Source organism: Hypanus sabinus, chromosome 4, assembly GCF_030144855.1.
Source record: "Hypanus sabinus isolate sHypSab1 chromosome 4, sHypSab1.hap1, whole genome shotgun sequence".
Taxonomy (NCBI): domain Eukaryota; kingdom Metazoa; phylum Chordata; class Chondrichthyes; order Myliobatiformes; family Dasyatidae; genus Hypanus; species Hypanus sabinus.
Genome location: NC_082709.1, coordinates 37,090,532 through 37,107,076, shown reverse-complemented (window position 1 = coordinate 37,107,076; position 16,545 = coordinate 37,090,532). Strand labels below are relative to the sequence as shown.

At 39.7% G+C, this 16,545-nt stretch overlaps 1 protein-coding gene across 21 annotated transcripts in view; it reads right to left on the bottom strand.

Annotated features, from left to right (window-relative positions):
- LOC132392660 (PTB domain-containing engulfment adapter protein 1-like) overlaps positions 1–16,545 on the bottom strand; it is a 403,579-nt gene that overhangs the window by 359,232 nt on the left and 27,802 nt on the right. For 3 of the 21 annotated variants that reach the window (XR_009511611.1, XR_009511610.1, XR_009511609.1), the window contains exon 1: positions 1,914–3,582. The exons of the other annotated variants lie outside the window; for them this stretch is intronic. The gene's annotated coding sequence lies outside the window, so the exon portion shown is untranslated. Of the gene's footprint in view, positions 1–1,913; positions 3,583–16,545 lie in introns of those variants that run through there. 21 annotated transcript variants of the gene reach the window in all.

Below are 16,545 nucleotides of genomic sequence, written 5' to 3'. Positions count from 1 at the left end.
GAAACAGTAGGGGACCGAGGGTCTAGTGAGATGGAGGAACTGAGGGAAATACATGTTAGTAGGGAAGTGGTGTTAGGTAAATTGAAGGGATTAAAAGCAGATAAATCCCCAGGGCCAGATGGTCTGCATCCCAGAGTGCTTAAGGAAGTAGCCCAAGAAATAGTGGATGCATTAGTGATAATTTTTCAAAACTCCTTAGATTCTGGATTAGTTCCTGAAGATTGGAGGGTGGCTAATGTAACCCCACTTTTTAAAAAAGGAGGGAGAGAAAAACCGGGGAATTATAGACCGGTTAGTCTGACATTGGTGGTGGTGTAAATGCTAGAGTCGGTTATCAAAGATGTGATAACTGCACATTTGGAAAGAGGTGAAATCATCGGACAAAGTCAGCATGGATTTGTGAAAGGAAAACCATGTCTGACGAATCTTATAGAATTTTTTGAGAATATAACTAGTAGAGTGGATAGGGTAGAACCGGTGGATGTGGTATATTTGGATTTTCAAAAGGCTTTTGACAACGTCCAACACAGGAGATGAGTGTGCAGACTTAAAGCACACAGTATTGGGGGTATGGTATTGATGTGGATAGAGGTTGGCAGACAGGAAGCAAAGAGTGGGAATAAATGGGACCTTTTCAGAATGGCAGGCAGTGACCAGTGTGGTACCACAAGGCTCAGTGCTGGGACCCCAGTTGCTTACAATATGTATTAATGATTTAGATGAGGGAATTAAATGCAGCATCTCCAAGTTCGCGGATGACACAAAGCTGGGCGGCAGTGTTAGCTGTTAGGAGGATGCTAAGAGGATGCAGGGTGACTTGGATAGGTTAGGCGAGTGGGCAAATTCATGGCAGAATTCATGGGTGTCATTGTACACCAGTCATTGAAGGTGGGCATGCAGGTACAGCAAGCGGTGAAAAAGGCAAATGGTATGTTGGCATTAATAGCAAAAGGACTTGAGTACAGGAGAAGGGAGGTTCTACTACAGTTGTACAAGGCCTTGGTGAGACCGCACCTAGAGTATTGTGTGCAGTTTTGGTCCCCTAATCTGAGGAAAGACATTCTTGCCATAGAGGGAGTACAAAGAAGGTTCACCAGATTGATTCCTGGGATGGCAGGACTTTCATATGAAGAAAGACTGGATCGACTAGGCTTATAGTCACTGGAATTTAGAAGATTGAGGTGGGATTTTATTGAAACATATAAAATTCTAAAGGGATTAGACAGGCTAGATGCAGGAAGATTGTTTCTGATATTGGGGAAGTCCAGAACAAGGGGTCACAGTTTAAGGATAAAGGGTAAGCCTTTTAGGACCGAGATGAGGAAAAACTTCTTCACAGAGAGTGGTGAATCTGTGGAATTCTCTGCCACAGGAAACAGTTGAGGCCGGTTCATTGGCTATATTTAAGAGGAAGTTAGATATGGCCCTTGTGGCTAAAGGGATCGGGGGTATGGAGAGAAAGCAGGTACAGGGTTCTGAGTTGGATGATCAGCCATGATCATACTGAATGGCGGTGCAGGCCAGAAGGGCCAAATGGCCGACTCCTGCACCTATTTTCTATGTTTCTATTTTTAAACATATTGAACATGCAACAGGAATGTAGATTTTTGACTGGCATCAAATGACTACACCCCGCATATATCCCCCTCGTCATATGCGGGGGATACATTCCTCGCAGTCGACACAAAATGTGAAAACACTCAATGTGAATAATTATTCAAATGGAGAAAATAGGGATGTGCTCTGGAGGACTTCCTAAATATGTTTTATCTGTAATTTATTCACGTTTTCATACCAATATGACACAAAAGCAGTGCTACAGGGCAACAATCATATTATATTTCACCAATTTAAGGTAATATTCAATGTAATAAATCATAGAAAGTTAACATACTAGGATGTACAGTACTCACCAACAGCGACAGGTGTGTTGGCTCCGGGAGATGATTGGTTGTTGTGGTGTTGGGCAGCTTTGCATGGATGAGGTGGATGGTTGTGTGTCGTCAGGATCATCAAGGACAGCAAGGGGTGAAGGAAGACTCACAGAACTCTCAGTACTGCAGGCAGCAGGAGATGACATCAGTTTGAAGAAAGTGGTGAGGGTTGTTTGCTTAGCAGCGTTTTGTTTTTCAGCATAAACTTGCTTGTCGGGAAGAAGGGTTGACAGCAGGGAACGCCTGAAATGCTGACTCCGTTCTAAACTTGGGTCGACGGCCATTGCCATTTGTGCCAACTGTTCCGCAGCCTTAAAAAAATATGCCGGTTGCTTCACCGTAAAATCCTTCACCTGCAACTCGACACTTTCCTCTTCATTGTTATCACCTTCAGTCTGAGTTAAAGGCAGAAGGTCATCCACACTTAATTCTTCATCATGAGAATCCAGGAGTTCTGCCACCTCAGCAGTCTCGAGATCTGAGAATCCTCCCCACCAATTTTACAGCCCAGGGCCACACAATCCTGGACACACTGATCAGCAAACCAGTCTTCAAAGATTTGTCCAGTGACCCATGCTTTCTTGTTAGCTGCCCAGTGGACAGGAAGCAGATTGTTACTCAAACCCTTAAGAGCATGGGGGTTTAGTGAATGGTAAACTAAGAGAGGCTTCATCTTACAGTCTTCTTCTGCATTGGAACACATAAGCAAAGTCAGTCTATCCTTTGCTGCCTTGAAACCCGACACAGCTTTTTCATCCTTACTTATGTAAGTGCGTTTCGGCATACGTTTCCAAAAACGCCCAGTCTCGTCTGCATTAAACACCTGCTTTGGTGCGATGCTTAACTCAGCTATCATAGCCCGTAACTGCACAGGGTAGCATTCAGCAGCTTTGTGGTCAGCACTAGCTTTATCACCATGCACAGCTAAGATGTGAAGCCTGTGACGATGAACAAACTTAGAAAACCATCCCCTACTTGCATTAAAGCTAACAATATCACTTGACGCTTCCTCACTGGCTTCTGAACAAAGGCAACCATAAATTTCCAAAGCTTTCACACGAAGATGATTGGAACTAAGTGTTGTTTTTTTCTTTGTTTCATGCTCAATGTGCAAACTCAACATTTTATCCATTTTTGTCATAATTGGTTTACGCACTTTGGCAACAATCTTTGAAGACACTTCTGATGAATCAATCACTGCACTTTGTTTTTTCTCAGCATTTTTCTTTATGTTTCTGATTGTGGACTCACCCAGGCCGAAGTAGTGTCCCAGAGCTGTGTTACCTTCACCTGATGCCACCTTATTTATAATTTCCAACCTTTTTTCAAGTGTTAAAGCGGTTCTCTGCCACTCAGCTGATGGCCCAGGACTTGACATCGGACGCTTAGGAGGCATAGTTAAATATTTCAAGCACAAAATCACTGCACTGTAGGTAAAAACAACAAGAGTTTAAGAGCACAAGATCTCACATCCACATGTTGCCAAAACCAATGTGAGACTGGCGGGAGAGAGACTGTGAATCGTGCGCAGGTGACTTGTATTGGCGGGAAAGCAGTGCTCCTCACATAACTGAGAGTTTTGGAGAAGTTGGTAGTGATAGGCTCCCTGCATAACTGTGAAACCGCATTGTCTGAAGATGCATATAACGAAGATAGGGTGTAGTAATTTGTACAGTATAAACCACCACCAATGCACAAGTAACATCTCTTTTTTATCCAAGGTTGCAAGCATAATATGATCCATTTCTATTACTTTGTTTTCTCCCCTCATACATCTCTTTCATAGTGCTCGTTTACAGGCTCTACTTTAGATTGGAAGTCCATATCAGAAAAAACTCAGATTATAGAACATAAGACCCCAGTTTTAATCCCCTAGTGTCAATCCAAAGATTAATAAATTGGTTCAATTTCTATTGAGTCTCTAACTATATTTCCTCATTTTATGCAGTTTGAAGATAATTTTCCCTCGTTGTGCATAATCCTACACATATTCATTCTCATTTCTGAAATACAAATAAACATTTAGAATAGTTCAGAATTGGATAAGCTGCCAGAATTTTTGCTTAAATCTGCATTACTTAAATGAGTGGGTCTGGAAAAATCTATAAACTTGACAGTCCATTCACAAAATCAGATTAGCATTCAATTACTGAAGGCTGATTTGCCCATAATTAAATCTTACAATTAAAGAGTAGGTATACCCAGAAAATGTCAAACAAGTTGCGATTTATTCTATAATGCATGAGTAGCAATAAAATGAATGTCAGGATGACAATAAGATTCCTGTACTAACAAAGCATTTAAATACAACACTGAAGTAAATGAACATACTAATTTACTCATTATTTTAGAGACATAAATTAGCTTTTTTGTCACATATAGATCAAGTTATACAAAGTTTGCAGCCCACAAGTGTTGTCATGCACCAAGATAGCATGCCACAACTCTCTAATTTGAACTGTATGTCTTTGGAATACCGGAGGAACCTAAAGCACCCAGAAGAAACTCACAGAGTCACCGGAAGAACGTACAATCTCCTTACAGATGGCAATGGGAATTGAACCCTGATTTGTGATCGCTGGCGTTGGAAAGTGATGTGCCAGCCACTACGCTACTGTACCACACGAAAGCATACTTTGTGAACAAAAGGTATCAATCTATGCCCCTCAGAGTAGCATAACACAGAAAATTGTACAAAAAGTAAAAGATTAACATAATACTTTGAGCTATGCAATAAACAAACTGATTGCTGCTTATGACACTGATTACACAAATGTGTAATCGCTCAGTACCCCACAGCAGCAAAATGACATCACTGACAGAATGAAAGCAATAGCATAATCAATACATGGCAAAGTCATGTTCAATTTGGGCAATGTCCAATTACACCACATCCATCAAATTTTAATATTTTTAATAACATAGTCTTGTCAGCCAAGGGTTAACAATTTAAACAGTTTTAGATACGGAGAGTCTGAGGTAAAAAAAAAATGTTTTGCAAGTATTTAGAGTATTAGCTTAATTGAAATCCTCTGATTGAGTGGTTTATTGAAAATGTGCTGAAAACCCAAAGCAAAAAAGTAATTCTGGCAGTTAATGTTTCCTCGGGCCAGCATAAAACAGGACAAAAAATTCAGAGGTGATAAAGGATTACTAAATACACTGCGTCCTACAGTAAACAAAATGACAGATACTTGTGACACTAACTAGTATAATCTATGACTGCACCAAATGAAAAGTCACCATTAATTTTCAATAGTTCATCATAACTGGCACAATACCTCAATACAAGGCTCAATGCTTTAACAGCACTTTGACAGGGTATGGAAGACTCAGTATAAATATTTCCTCGTTTCTCAAATTATATTCCACACAAAATGCAAACTTTACACCCAATTCAAGGTAGTAAACTTTAAAGTTTACATTCCAGATTCAAGAAAATGATAAAGGTTTTCCGTAACATTCCAATACAACCCAGGCCCTGTGCAATTTCTGTACTTCGCCAGTCAGGTGTTAATTCTGGAGGACCATTGTCAACAGACAAATATATATGTAAAGAAACCTCAGACACAAAGACAAAGGATAATATTTTTAAAGATGTTCAACTTTTTAACATTTTAAGGTTCTAAAGATTCATAGTTAAGAATATGATAATATCAATAAACAGCAGTAGTTAAGCTGTGGTTTTATCTATGAAAACTTAAAAATAGTATTACTTCTTTCAATGAACTAGAACTGTTTTCAGAGCATTTAACTATCATTATAGTTTATAACAATATTTTCCATCAACATGTGGAATTACTCGGAGTGCTGACTTTGCTTCCCAGGGTGAGCAGCAGTGATATGCTGCCAACAGCTTTTGGATTTTATACTTAACTCTATAAAACTTGTTTAAGAATATTCTGTCAGACATCCTCCAAAAGGGTCCATTACTATGCTGTGCAATTCTATGACTGCGTCATAATGAGTGGCGCTGAGCTTCTTTAAAAATTCGGGATTTGTCCAAGTGAAGTAAAAAAAAGCAGGAAAGCCACACTTCAATGAATATTCAGCCTTGGGCCTTTACTTGAAGGCTTACAAGTCTGTTTAACTTTTGGTCGCAATAATCCCAAGGACATCGAGAAGAACAGTGTGGTTCATGGAGCTTCAAGATGGAAAGGGGTGGGGGGATATTTGGATGAACTGAAGCCTGCACTTCAGGACAATTATGCTAAATGGGAGTAATAATGAGTTGATTCCAGGGGTCAGAGAAATTAAGAGTGCTGCCAGAATCTGAGACAAGGATGAAGTTCTATACCAGAATATTTGGGATCTCTGGAATCACCATTTCGCAGTGGCATTTTGGTAGAGTTCTAGTCACATTGAGAAATGGAATACTTGAGTTAAGGAGAGGGATCTGTGGATTCAAGTCCCAGTGGCATTAATGAAAAGAGATTGTGTTCTCAAGGAACATTGTCAGTGAATTTTTTTGTTGTTTGCAGAATCCTTAGGGAAGAAGAGTTTAGTGTAGGAGAATAGAATCTGTCTGTTTTCATCCTGATTCCCATGCTTCCCATAAATTTACTTAAAATGAAAGTTAAAGCACAGGCTAGAAAGTACAGAACAGATTAATCCACCAATTCCTACAATCTCACTTGTACTTATATAGAATGTTCATTACCCTGATTGACAGTCCCACACTTTTTAATGTTGATATTTATAATGAGAAAAATAGATTTTACCTGATGAGGTCTTAACTCAATACATCGCAGCCATAGGAATTCAATAATTTTTGCATGAATTTAAGTCTTTATCCTAGCTTCATTGCCAACTTGCAAATGAAAGATTTACTCCAGCAAAAAATTTCTTAAAACTTACAGCCAGAAACTAAGTTTATTATGCACTCTATATATTCATATATAGCCGCTAACTTGAATAAAAAATACATATGACCTTCGACTGCCTTAAGTCATACTTCATCTCAGCTCCGCTGTCTCCACTGACCAAGCCTGACATGCATTTAGTTGCAGTTCTTTTCTCAACGCTATCTACTGACTGAGCAATATTTTTGACCACAAGCCCATTTCCTTCAATCTCCACTAGCTGGTACAACTGTGACAGCAATCGAACATAACTTATTAAGATCCTATTCATTTCTTCCCTACAAATTGCATGGGCTACTATCCAAGGCATGGCATCTGGTGTCACAAATTTCCTAACTCAATTAGAATTATTTTCTTCATTGTTGTTGAAAGCCCCACTGGGCCTCACTTATAGCATCAATTTTGCATTGAGTTCTACCAGAGAGGTTGAGACACATTTACTACAATGTCAGTCTCAGTAAAATAGAATTCCCATATGCTCATGGCTAATGTTGCTTTCATCGACTGCTTAAAATTCCGAAAGAGCTTATGTACACCGACCTTTCAGGCTCCATCCCGTCCAGTTGGAAATATGAGATTATTTCCCTCATTGCTCCAGCATCCCTTTCAAATTTATTATAACAAAGGAAAAAGAAACACTAGTAGTCCATTCACCCCTTTTACGTGTGCTGCTCTTCAATAAGGTCAAGGTGAATCATTCATCACCACCCCACATTCTGACCCCTTTAATATCTAAAAATAATCTATCAAGAGAACATAGAATATAAAAAAAGTATAGCACAGAACTGGACCTTCAGAAAGACATACTTGTGCCCACTATGGTACCAGTCTAACTAATCCTATCTGCCTACTTAAGCTCCATACACCTCTATTCACTACCTAATTCACTTAAATGTCTAAACGACAACAGTTCAGTTTAATGTCATTCAACCATACACATATACCACCAAACTAAACAATGTGCACAACAAAGTACATATAACTCACACACACAAAACATAAAGTAATACTTGTATTACTGCAAAAGAAATTAACAAACTATAAGGGGTATTTACAACACATGTTAAAAAATAAACAGTATAACACTACTGACAATTTTTATGTGATGACACTTGGGTAGGGCCAAGAAGTTCAGTAAGCTTACGGCCTGGGAGAAGAAGCTGTTTTACATACTAACAGTTCTTTCCTTAATGCTATGGTACCTCCTGCATGATGATAGGGGAGTCAAAGAATGTTGCATGGATGTGAGGAATCACTGATAATTCAAAGAGCCCTGTGTACGTACAGCTCTGGATAACTACCTCTGAAAGGTGGAAGAGAGACCCCAATGATGCCCTCAGAAGTCCTCAGAATCCTTTGTAGGGAACTGCAGTCAAGTACACCCCCAGTGATGCTGCTGTAAAAGTTGGTTAGAATAGTGAGGTGGAACCTCAATTTTCTCAGTAAGTATTGAAGCTGCTGTGCCGTCATGACCAAACAGGTGATGTTAAGGGACCAAGTGAGATCATGCATTATTTGCAATCGGAGAAACACTGTGCTCCTAACTCTCTCAATGTTGGAGCATTCTATGTGTAATAAGAAGTGGTCAGCCAGAACCTTCCTAAAGTCCACAATCATCTCTTTGGTCTTGCCCACATTGAGGCTCAAGTTGTTGTGCTCACACCCTTCTACCAGCCGCTCCACCTACATACCATCAAATGAGACAAAGTTCCTCCAGACCAGGGTGTAAAGAACACATAACACACGATATCTTAGGAAAGTAAGAATAAAATTTACAAATGAATTACTATAAAGTGCATAAATTAAATATTGTTAGATACTGAACAAATTAACCACTGACACTTTGACTGTGATGTGCCCGGGAATTCAGAAGCTAATGGCCTGAGAGAAGAAACTGTTTCCCATCCTGACTGCTCGTGTCTTAAGGCATCGGAGCCTCCTGCCTGATGGTACAAAATCAAAGAGGATGCTGGATGGATAGGTCAGATCCTTGATAATACTAGGGCACTGCATGTGCTGCGCTCCTGATAAATAACCCCAACGGATGGTAGGGAGACACCCTATGATCATCTCAGCCACTCTCCTCAAAGTCTTTTGTAGAGACTTCTGATCCAACGCTCTGCTGCTCCCATACCAGGTGGAGATGCAGCTTATCAGGATGCTCACCATGGTGATTCATTCAGCCAGGTTTGGGGGTGGGGGAGGGGGGGGGTCACGCAGGAAAGCCTTGCTTGCCTTAAGCTTTATAGGGAATTGATGTGCCTTCTTATTCAGGGAGTTGATATTCAGGGACCAGGTGAGGTAATCAGTGTTATCAACTCCCAGGAACTTGGTGCACTTAACTCTTTCTACCCAGAAGCCATGTATGCGCTGGGTGGAGATGGTTCATCAGCACCTTTCCAAAGTCCACAATCATTTCTTTGGTCTTCTCCATGCTCAGACTTTGTTACTGTTAGGTTACGTGGACTGACTGGGACATTTCTGTCAGGAAGTCCAAGATCCAGTTACAGAGGTGTGTTGAGACCCATCGAAGAAAGTTTACCCATCAGCTTCTGAGGGCTGATTCTATTAAATGGGGAACTGAAGTCAATAAACAGCATGCTTGCATATGAGGCACCATTTTACAGGTGGGACAGGATGGAGTGGAGTGCAAAGGGTATGGCATCATTACCCGAACACCACGAATCACCAAAAGCCAATCAGAAAAGGCTCCCTTTATTCCCACTCTTTGCCTCCTGCCAGTCAGCCGATCTTCTATCCTTGCTAGTATCTTCCCTGTAATACCATGGGCTCTTGCCTTGTTAAGCAACCTCAGAATCTGAAGCACGGGTGGGGAGTAACTTTGTATGCACTAGGGATGTTAGTATAAACCAGTTCTAACCTGATCTCACTTCAGGTAGCAAAGTCAGCATGCTGATAGAATGAAGGCAGGACTGTTTTTTAGTTAGCATGGTTGAAGTCACCAGCAGCAATAAAGAAACTGGTTGGGGTGTATACTGATGGCATTGTAGAGCTTATGCAGCAACTCTTCAGCTTTAGCACAGGGGGATGGGGGGATCCGATATGGACAGCTACAATCGCAAAACCAGAAAACTCTTTTGGTAAATTATAGTGGTCTGTACTTCACCATTCAGAACTCTATATGGAGCCAAACAATGGGTCGTGACTACCGAAGTGTTCACACACGCATTGTATATGCAACTAATAATCTTAAAAACTGCCAAGTAGATCTCTTTGAAATGTCACCCCCCTCACTTTAAACATATTCCATATAATATTTGACATTATAAAAACACTGCCTACCCTATCTATACCTCTCACAATTCTATATATTTCTATCAGTTCATTCCTTAGCCTCCCATATTCCAGGAAAAGCAATCCAAATTTTTCCACCTTTTCCCTTACAGCTTTTCGGGGGCAAGATTGTTTTTTTCTTGATCTGATGCATGTGATGCAGTTTTTCTGTTGGACTCTTCTCGCCTTGAAAAGATGTTACTGGTAAAACAAAACATTAATTCCCTAAATACTTACTTTCAAATGTTTAAATTCTTTAATGTTTACTGCCACATCTGTTAATGAAATTTCCTCAATCGTAACCAGCTCAGACCTCATACCTTCAGATTATTGTATTCAGATGAAAGAGCACATTTTTCAATAAAGTCAAAACTCCTTTAATTTTTTAATTACATTATGATAGCTGCTCCTCACAGACCCTTTAAATTCACTGAACCTTCCTTATTACATAATGAGGTCTAAAACAGCTTTAACCCTCATTGGTTTCTCAATATTTAACTAGAAAGTCTTTCCTTGCATGCTCCATGATTTAGTTCTCTACATTTGACTGGTTTCTACATTCAACATGCCAATTAAAAATTCCTAGTTATATCACAATCTAAATTTCTTGATTTAAATGCACCATATTACCACTATTACTTGTGAACCAATGCACAATTCCAACTATCTTCCATCTACTGTGTGCTGCAATCTTGTTACTATGTCAGTACATGCACACTCCTGAACCCTCTTCTCTGCAATAAAATCAACTAACTATAAGCTGTGCTAGTCTGTAATTCTATTTTATCCTTTGCTGCATCAAAATATTCCTTTCAGAGTTAAACATTATAAACTTCAAAGCCTTTCTCTAATTCTATTATCTCCTTGTATCATTCTTCATTCTTCACTTTGACCTTGCTCTCCAAGTCCCTTAACCCATCACCATATTTTTGCTAATCCTTCCCATCTGCCCATCACAGATCCTCAACAATCTAGATTCTGTGATGTTTCAGCTTTATTTTCCTATATCCACCTCATAATGAATTTAGAGTCTGATATGCCGTTGAGCATGCTGCTCTCTGCTCTGCGCCTGGGTCTAATTATTTAGTCCAGCATCTTTATCCCAGACCATAGACCTCATATCCAGAATTCCTGACAAACTGAAATTCTCCACCTTTTTATTTAAAAACCTTTTTGCTGAACGATCGTCAACCTGAAACTTCCCTTTGCAAAGCTGCCGTGTGACCTGCTTTTTTCCATCATCATTATATTTATACAGTACGAGGAAACTTGCTGATACAAAGCTGGCTGCCAAACTTCAATCTTTGCTGGAGGCTTTATACTTCTAACTCTCCACTCAAAGCCCAACAAAGATAACATTTTTGCATGTCTTTTTTGCTGTCAAAGTAGTTTTATATTTGTCATATTTTACCTTGTACTCCCGAAATCCCTATTCAGTGATTTCTCAAAGTCACATTTAAATGAGAGATTAAGAGATATGCAAGACAAGCTATCTTTTTTTTCACATCACATCATACACTACACTTCATTCAATACTACCTCCTGTAATAGCACCAAACAAGAATGAGCAAAATGAGTAGTCAGCTCCTAACTAAACCTCTCTCCATATCGTTGATGTAACATCAGTAACTTTCAAGCTGCCTAAATGTCTATCAGTGTACAAACATTATAGAACTGCATTTTATGTTGTTATTGTCTCCACTGTCTGCCAAATATCTTCTGAAATACCCTGCTCTGTATGTTATTTAATGGCTATTAAATGAAAAACTCTTCAGAAGTCAGCTACAAGTATTGTAGTAACAAGACTTCAGAGTAAGCAGTATTATTTAGAGGAACCTGCAAGAACTTCTTTCACTTTCTGAAGGCATTACCTCTTGTTCATGTAAAAAATTCCAGATAATCATAACTTCCATTAGTTCACAAGCAGGAACTCCTCATGTCCGCCAGTTAGCAAGCGATTGAAAAAACAGAGAGCAGTCATGCCAGAACTCCTCATACAACATTTAAAACAAGGAATTTCTTGCACTGGAAAGCAATTAAGAATGCAAACATTGGCTAATTGTTGAAACATTGCTCTTTAACTTGCCCTCTTCTCACCAGATCCAAAATATATCATTCCAAATATGCCATGACTGAGATCAGATAAACATACACAATCCGTAAATCAAATGTCCTAACTTTTAAAAAAAATCATAAAATTATACTAAACTGAAACATCACAGAAAGAGGCCCCACATTGTGACTGCACTTGCTCTTTAGGGAGTTATCCAATTAGCATCACTATCTTATTATTTCCCAATTACCCTGCAATACTTTTTCTTCCAACTATTTAATCAATTCCCTCCTGAATTTTGTGATTGAATCTGCTACCAGCATCTTTTCAGGCAGAACTTCCAGGTTTACAAAAACTCCCTGTATAATGCAGTCTGCTCATGCTGCTTCTGGTTCTGTTGCCAATCAACTTAAATCTGTATTCTTCCATTCCCAGCTCTTCTCTGGCAGCAAACAGTTTCTCCTTATTCATTCTACCGGAGTGCTTCTGAACAGCAGTACCAATCATTTCTACTCCTAGGAGGGCAACCCCCATACTCTCCTGCACATTCATGATTGAAGTGACTCATTCTCGGTTCTGTTCTTAAATCCCTTAGATATCTTCATTGCCTTTATATTCTTCCTGAAATGTAGAGCCCAGTGACTTGACTGATAATGCATTATTTAAAATTGGACCTTAATTTCCTTTAAAGGTCTTTCATCTCTTTCTGTAGCAAAATAAACTATTACATACTTCTCTGGATTAACACTCACCACTTATCTCAGAAAGGATGCACTAACATTGTAGAGGGTCCAGTGGAGTTTCACAAGAGTTATCTGAGGAATGAAAAGGATTAACATCTTGAGGAGTGTTTGATGGCTCTGGGCTTGTACTCACTGCTGTTTGAAAGAAAAGAGATCTCATTGAAACTTACTGAATATTGCAAGGCCTAGAGAGTGAATGTGGAGAAGATGTTTCAAATGTTGGGAGAGTCTAGGATCAGAAGGCATAGCCTCGGAATAGAAGGAAATTTCTTTATAACAGAGTGAAGATGAACCTTTAGCCAGATTCAAGTCATTTGGGTATGTTTAAAGCTAAATGTTGATAGGCTCTTGACTATAGCAAGTTCAAGGATAACGAGGAGAATGTAGAAGATTAGGGTTGAGAGGGAAAATAAATCAGTCATGATTGAATAGTGTAGCAGACTCAATGGGTCAAATGGCCTAACTCTCCTCCTTTGTAACATATCTACCCAGTTCACAAATTTGTCTTCAACCTCCCACAGTCTGTTATAAACAGCCTTATTCTTTGCTACTTTGAGTTCAATGGTGTCTTTAAACTTTGAAAAAATGCCGTGTGCATGAGTCTGGATGATGTCCCTAAATCAGGTTTTGATGAAGGGTCTCACCCCAAATCGACCATTTATTCAAATGCATTGATGCTGCTTGACCTGCTGAGCTCCCCCAGCATTTTGCATGTATTACAGAAGATGCAAATGATTACCTCCTTTCTCTACGCATAAATCTGCATCATTACCCTCACTTTCACAAATGAAAACCCAAACTTGACCCATCTTCCTTATAAATTTGCACTCAATACTGTTTCTTCACAGAATCTTTGAAAACCTTCTTGAGAAATCTACTACTACATTAAATAAGTGTTGGTTTTAAACTGTATGAGCAAACTGAACACTGGCAACACCCCCCTCAACTAAGTACAATCAAAATAGGAATCCTTCAGACTTCCAAGATTCTTTGTACACTGATTTGATGATCAGAAAATTATCCTGCATTTACTTCTCTGCTTGTTATATTATGTTATCAGCAATCAATCTCTTGGGGTCATCTATTTGCCACTCACATAGACCCTTTCCCAGTATTTCATTGCACCATAAAACAAGTTGAGCCAGTTTTTAATATTTACGAATCTCTATCAACCTGAAACATCAATTCATAGTCAGAGTCACACAACACAGAGACAGGCCCCACTATGCCCATGCTTACTATCAAAGACAATGATAATCCCATTTTCTACCACCTGGTCCATAACATTCTAAGCCCTGGAAATTCACACATTTGGCCACACTACTTAAAAGTTTAAGCTTTAGTGTTTATTTGCCTCTGGCTCATCCCTTCTCTACAGAAATTGCTTGACTTACAGATCAATTCCAATATTTCAGAATCCAGCATCTGTAGAAATAAATAGCAACTTCGTATATAAAAAATTGCAACATCAATTAATATATATAAACACACATACATATATATAATATAGTAATTTCAAGTCCAAGAGAACCTTGCTGAGCAACACAATTAAAACTTTAGTTATCCATCATATAGCACTACAGAAATCCCATGGCCTGTAAATTCTGTATTGATGACAAATGTTTATTCCAGACATAGCAGTTCAGTATATATCAATAGTGAGAGATGACAGCTTCACCTTCAACATATCATCAACCACCCATTCTCCATTATGTTACAATTTCAAATACAAAATATAGACTGATCAGCTAAAGAAAATCCTTCCCAAGGATATGGAGACACGAAAGAGAATGCAAATGCTGGAATGATGTGCTTTTCCACCAACCTATATTTAGTCTCCATTTTGCAGTAAAGGAGGCCGTGGACAGACACGTCAATGTGAGAGTGGGAGGTGGCTGGTCACTGGGAGATCCTAGCTGGTATGGCAGATAGAGTGAAGGTACTTGATGAAGCAATCCTTCAACCTGCATTGGGTCTCACTGATATAGAGGAGACTGTATCAAATATGCCCAATATTTGACACTGACAGATTCACAGGGGAAGTGCAGCCTCACTTGGAAGGAGTGTGTTTCGCCCCGAATGGTGGCAAAGGAGGGAGTGTAGGGCAGGTGCAGGGATGAATGCTTGGAGGGGGAAAAAAAATCGAGGGAAAGGCGTCACACAGAGAGTGCCCCTCTCCAAGGAAAGTGAGGTGAGAGTGGAAGATGTGCCTGGCACAGTAATCCCATTGGTGACGGCAGAAGTTGTGGAGAATGGTATGTTGGATTCATTGGCTCATTGAATAGTAGGTAAGGACAAGGGATACTCCATTCCTCTTGCCAGAGGGAGTGAAGAATGGGGTGAGAACAGCATATTTAGGGGAGTGGGGGCATTTTCTGGGGGTAAATAAAGGACATTTTGGATGTTCTGGAGTGGAGAGTTTTATCAGAAGAACCAAAGCAGCTGAGGCAGAGGAAGAAGGGTCAGGATGGGAAGAAAGATACTGAAGGTAAATGTGGGAGTCAATGGAGGAGAGTAGTAGGATCTGTTATCCAGAAAGACACTGAGAGACCTGAGGCCTTACTGATATAGAATAGAGGTGTACAGGGACTGGACGCTCATGGTGAAAATCAGGAGGCTGGACAAGGGAACTGAAATTGAAATTATACAAGGTGACACAGATGGAAGTGGAAGGGACTCCTTGCATCATATCAATAGATAGCCCTCTGTTAACTTCTCACTATTCTTGTCTTCAATATGGCTTCCAAAACAAACACTGAAACAGAACAAAATGCACATCATAACAGCATGATTAAAATTTATATTCAGAATAGTCACTTCTACCTTAATGCATTGATTGTTGTTTTATCTTCAAAGTAAATTTATTATCAAAGGACACATCTATCACCATATACAACACTGGGATTTATTTTCTTGCAGGCATTCAGGGTAAATACAAGAACACAACAGCACAATGAAAGACTGCTCCCAAAAGAATGGACAAACGACCAATGTGCAAAAGACAACAAACTGCAAAAACAAAAGAAGAAAGCATGACCCGGATGGTAGAAGTCCTTAACAATGGATGCTGCTTTCCTGCAACAGCACTCCATGCAAATGTGCACAATGGAGGAGAGGGCTTTGCACATGATGGACTGGGCCGCATCCACTACTTCCGAAATAATAACAGAGAATTCTAAAGTTTCTTACCCTCTCCACCTCTGATAAGGACTGGCTTGTGGACCTCTGGATTCCCTCCTCTGTAGTCAATAATCAGCTCCTTGGTCAAGTTGACATTGAGTAAGAGGTTGCTGTTATGGCACCACTCAGCCAGATTTTCAATCTCCCTTCTACATGCTGATTCTTCATCACCTTTGATTCGGCCTATGATCAATTGATAGTAGTTGATCAGCCATGATCTCAAAATGGCGGTGCAGGCTCGAAGGACTGAATGGTCTAATTCTGCACCTATTGTCTATTGTCAGTGGTGTTGTTAGCAAACTTGAATATGGCATTGGAGCTGTGTGTAAAGTGAGTAGAGCTGAAAGCTAAGCACACAGCCTTGTGGTGCATTTGTGCTGATGAAGATCGAGGAGAAGATGTTGCTGTCAATCCAAATGGACTGCAAATGAGGAACAAGGATCCAATTGCACAAGGAGATATGGAGGCCATGGTCTTGG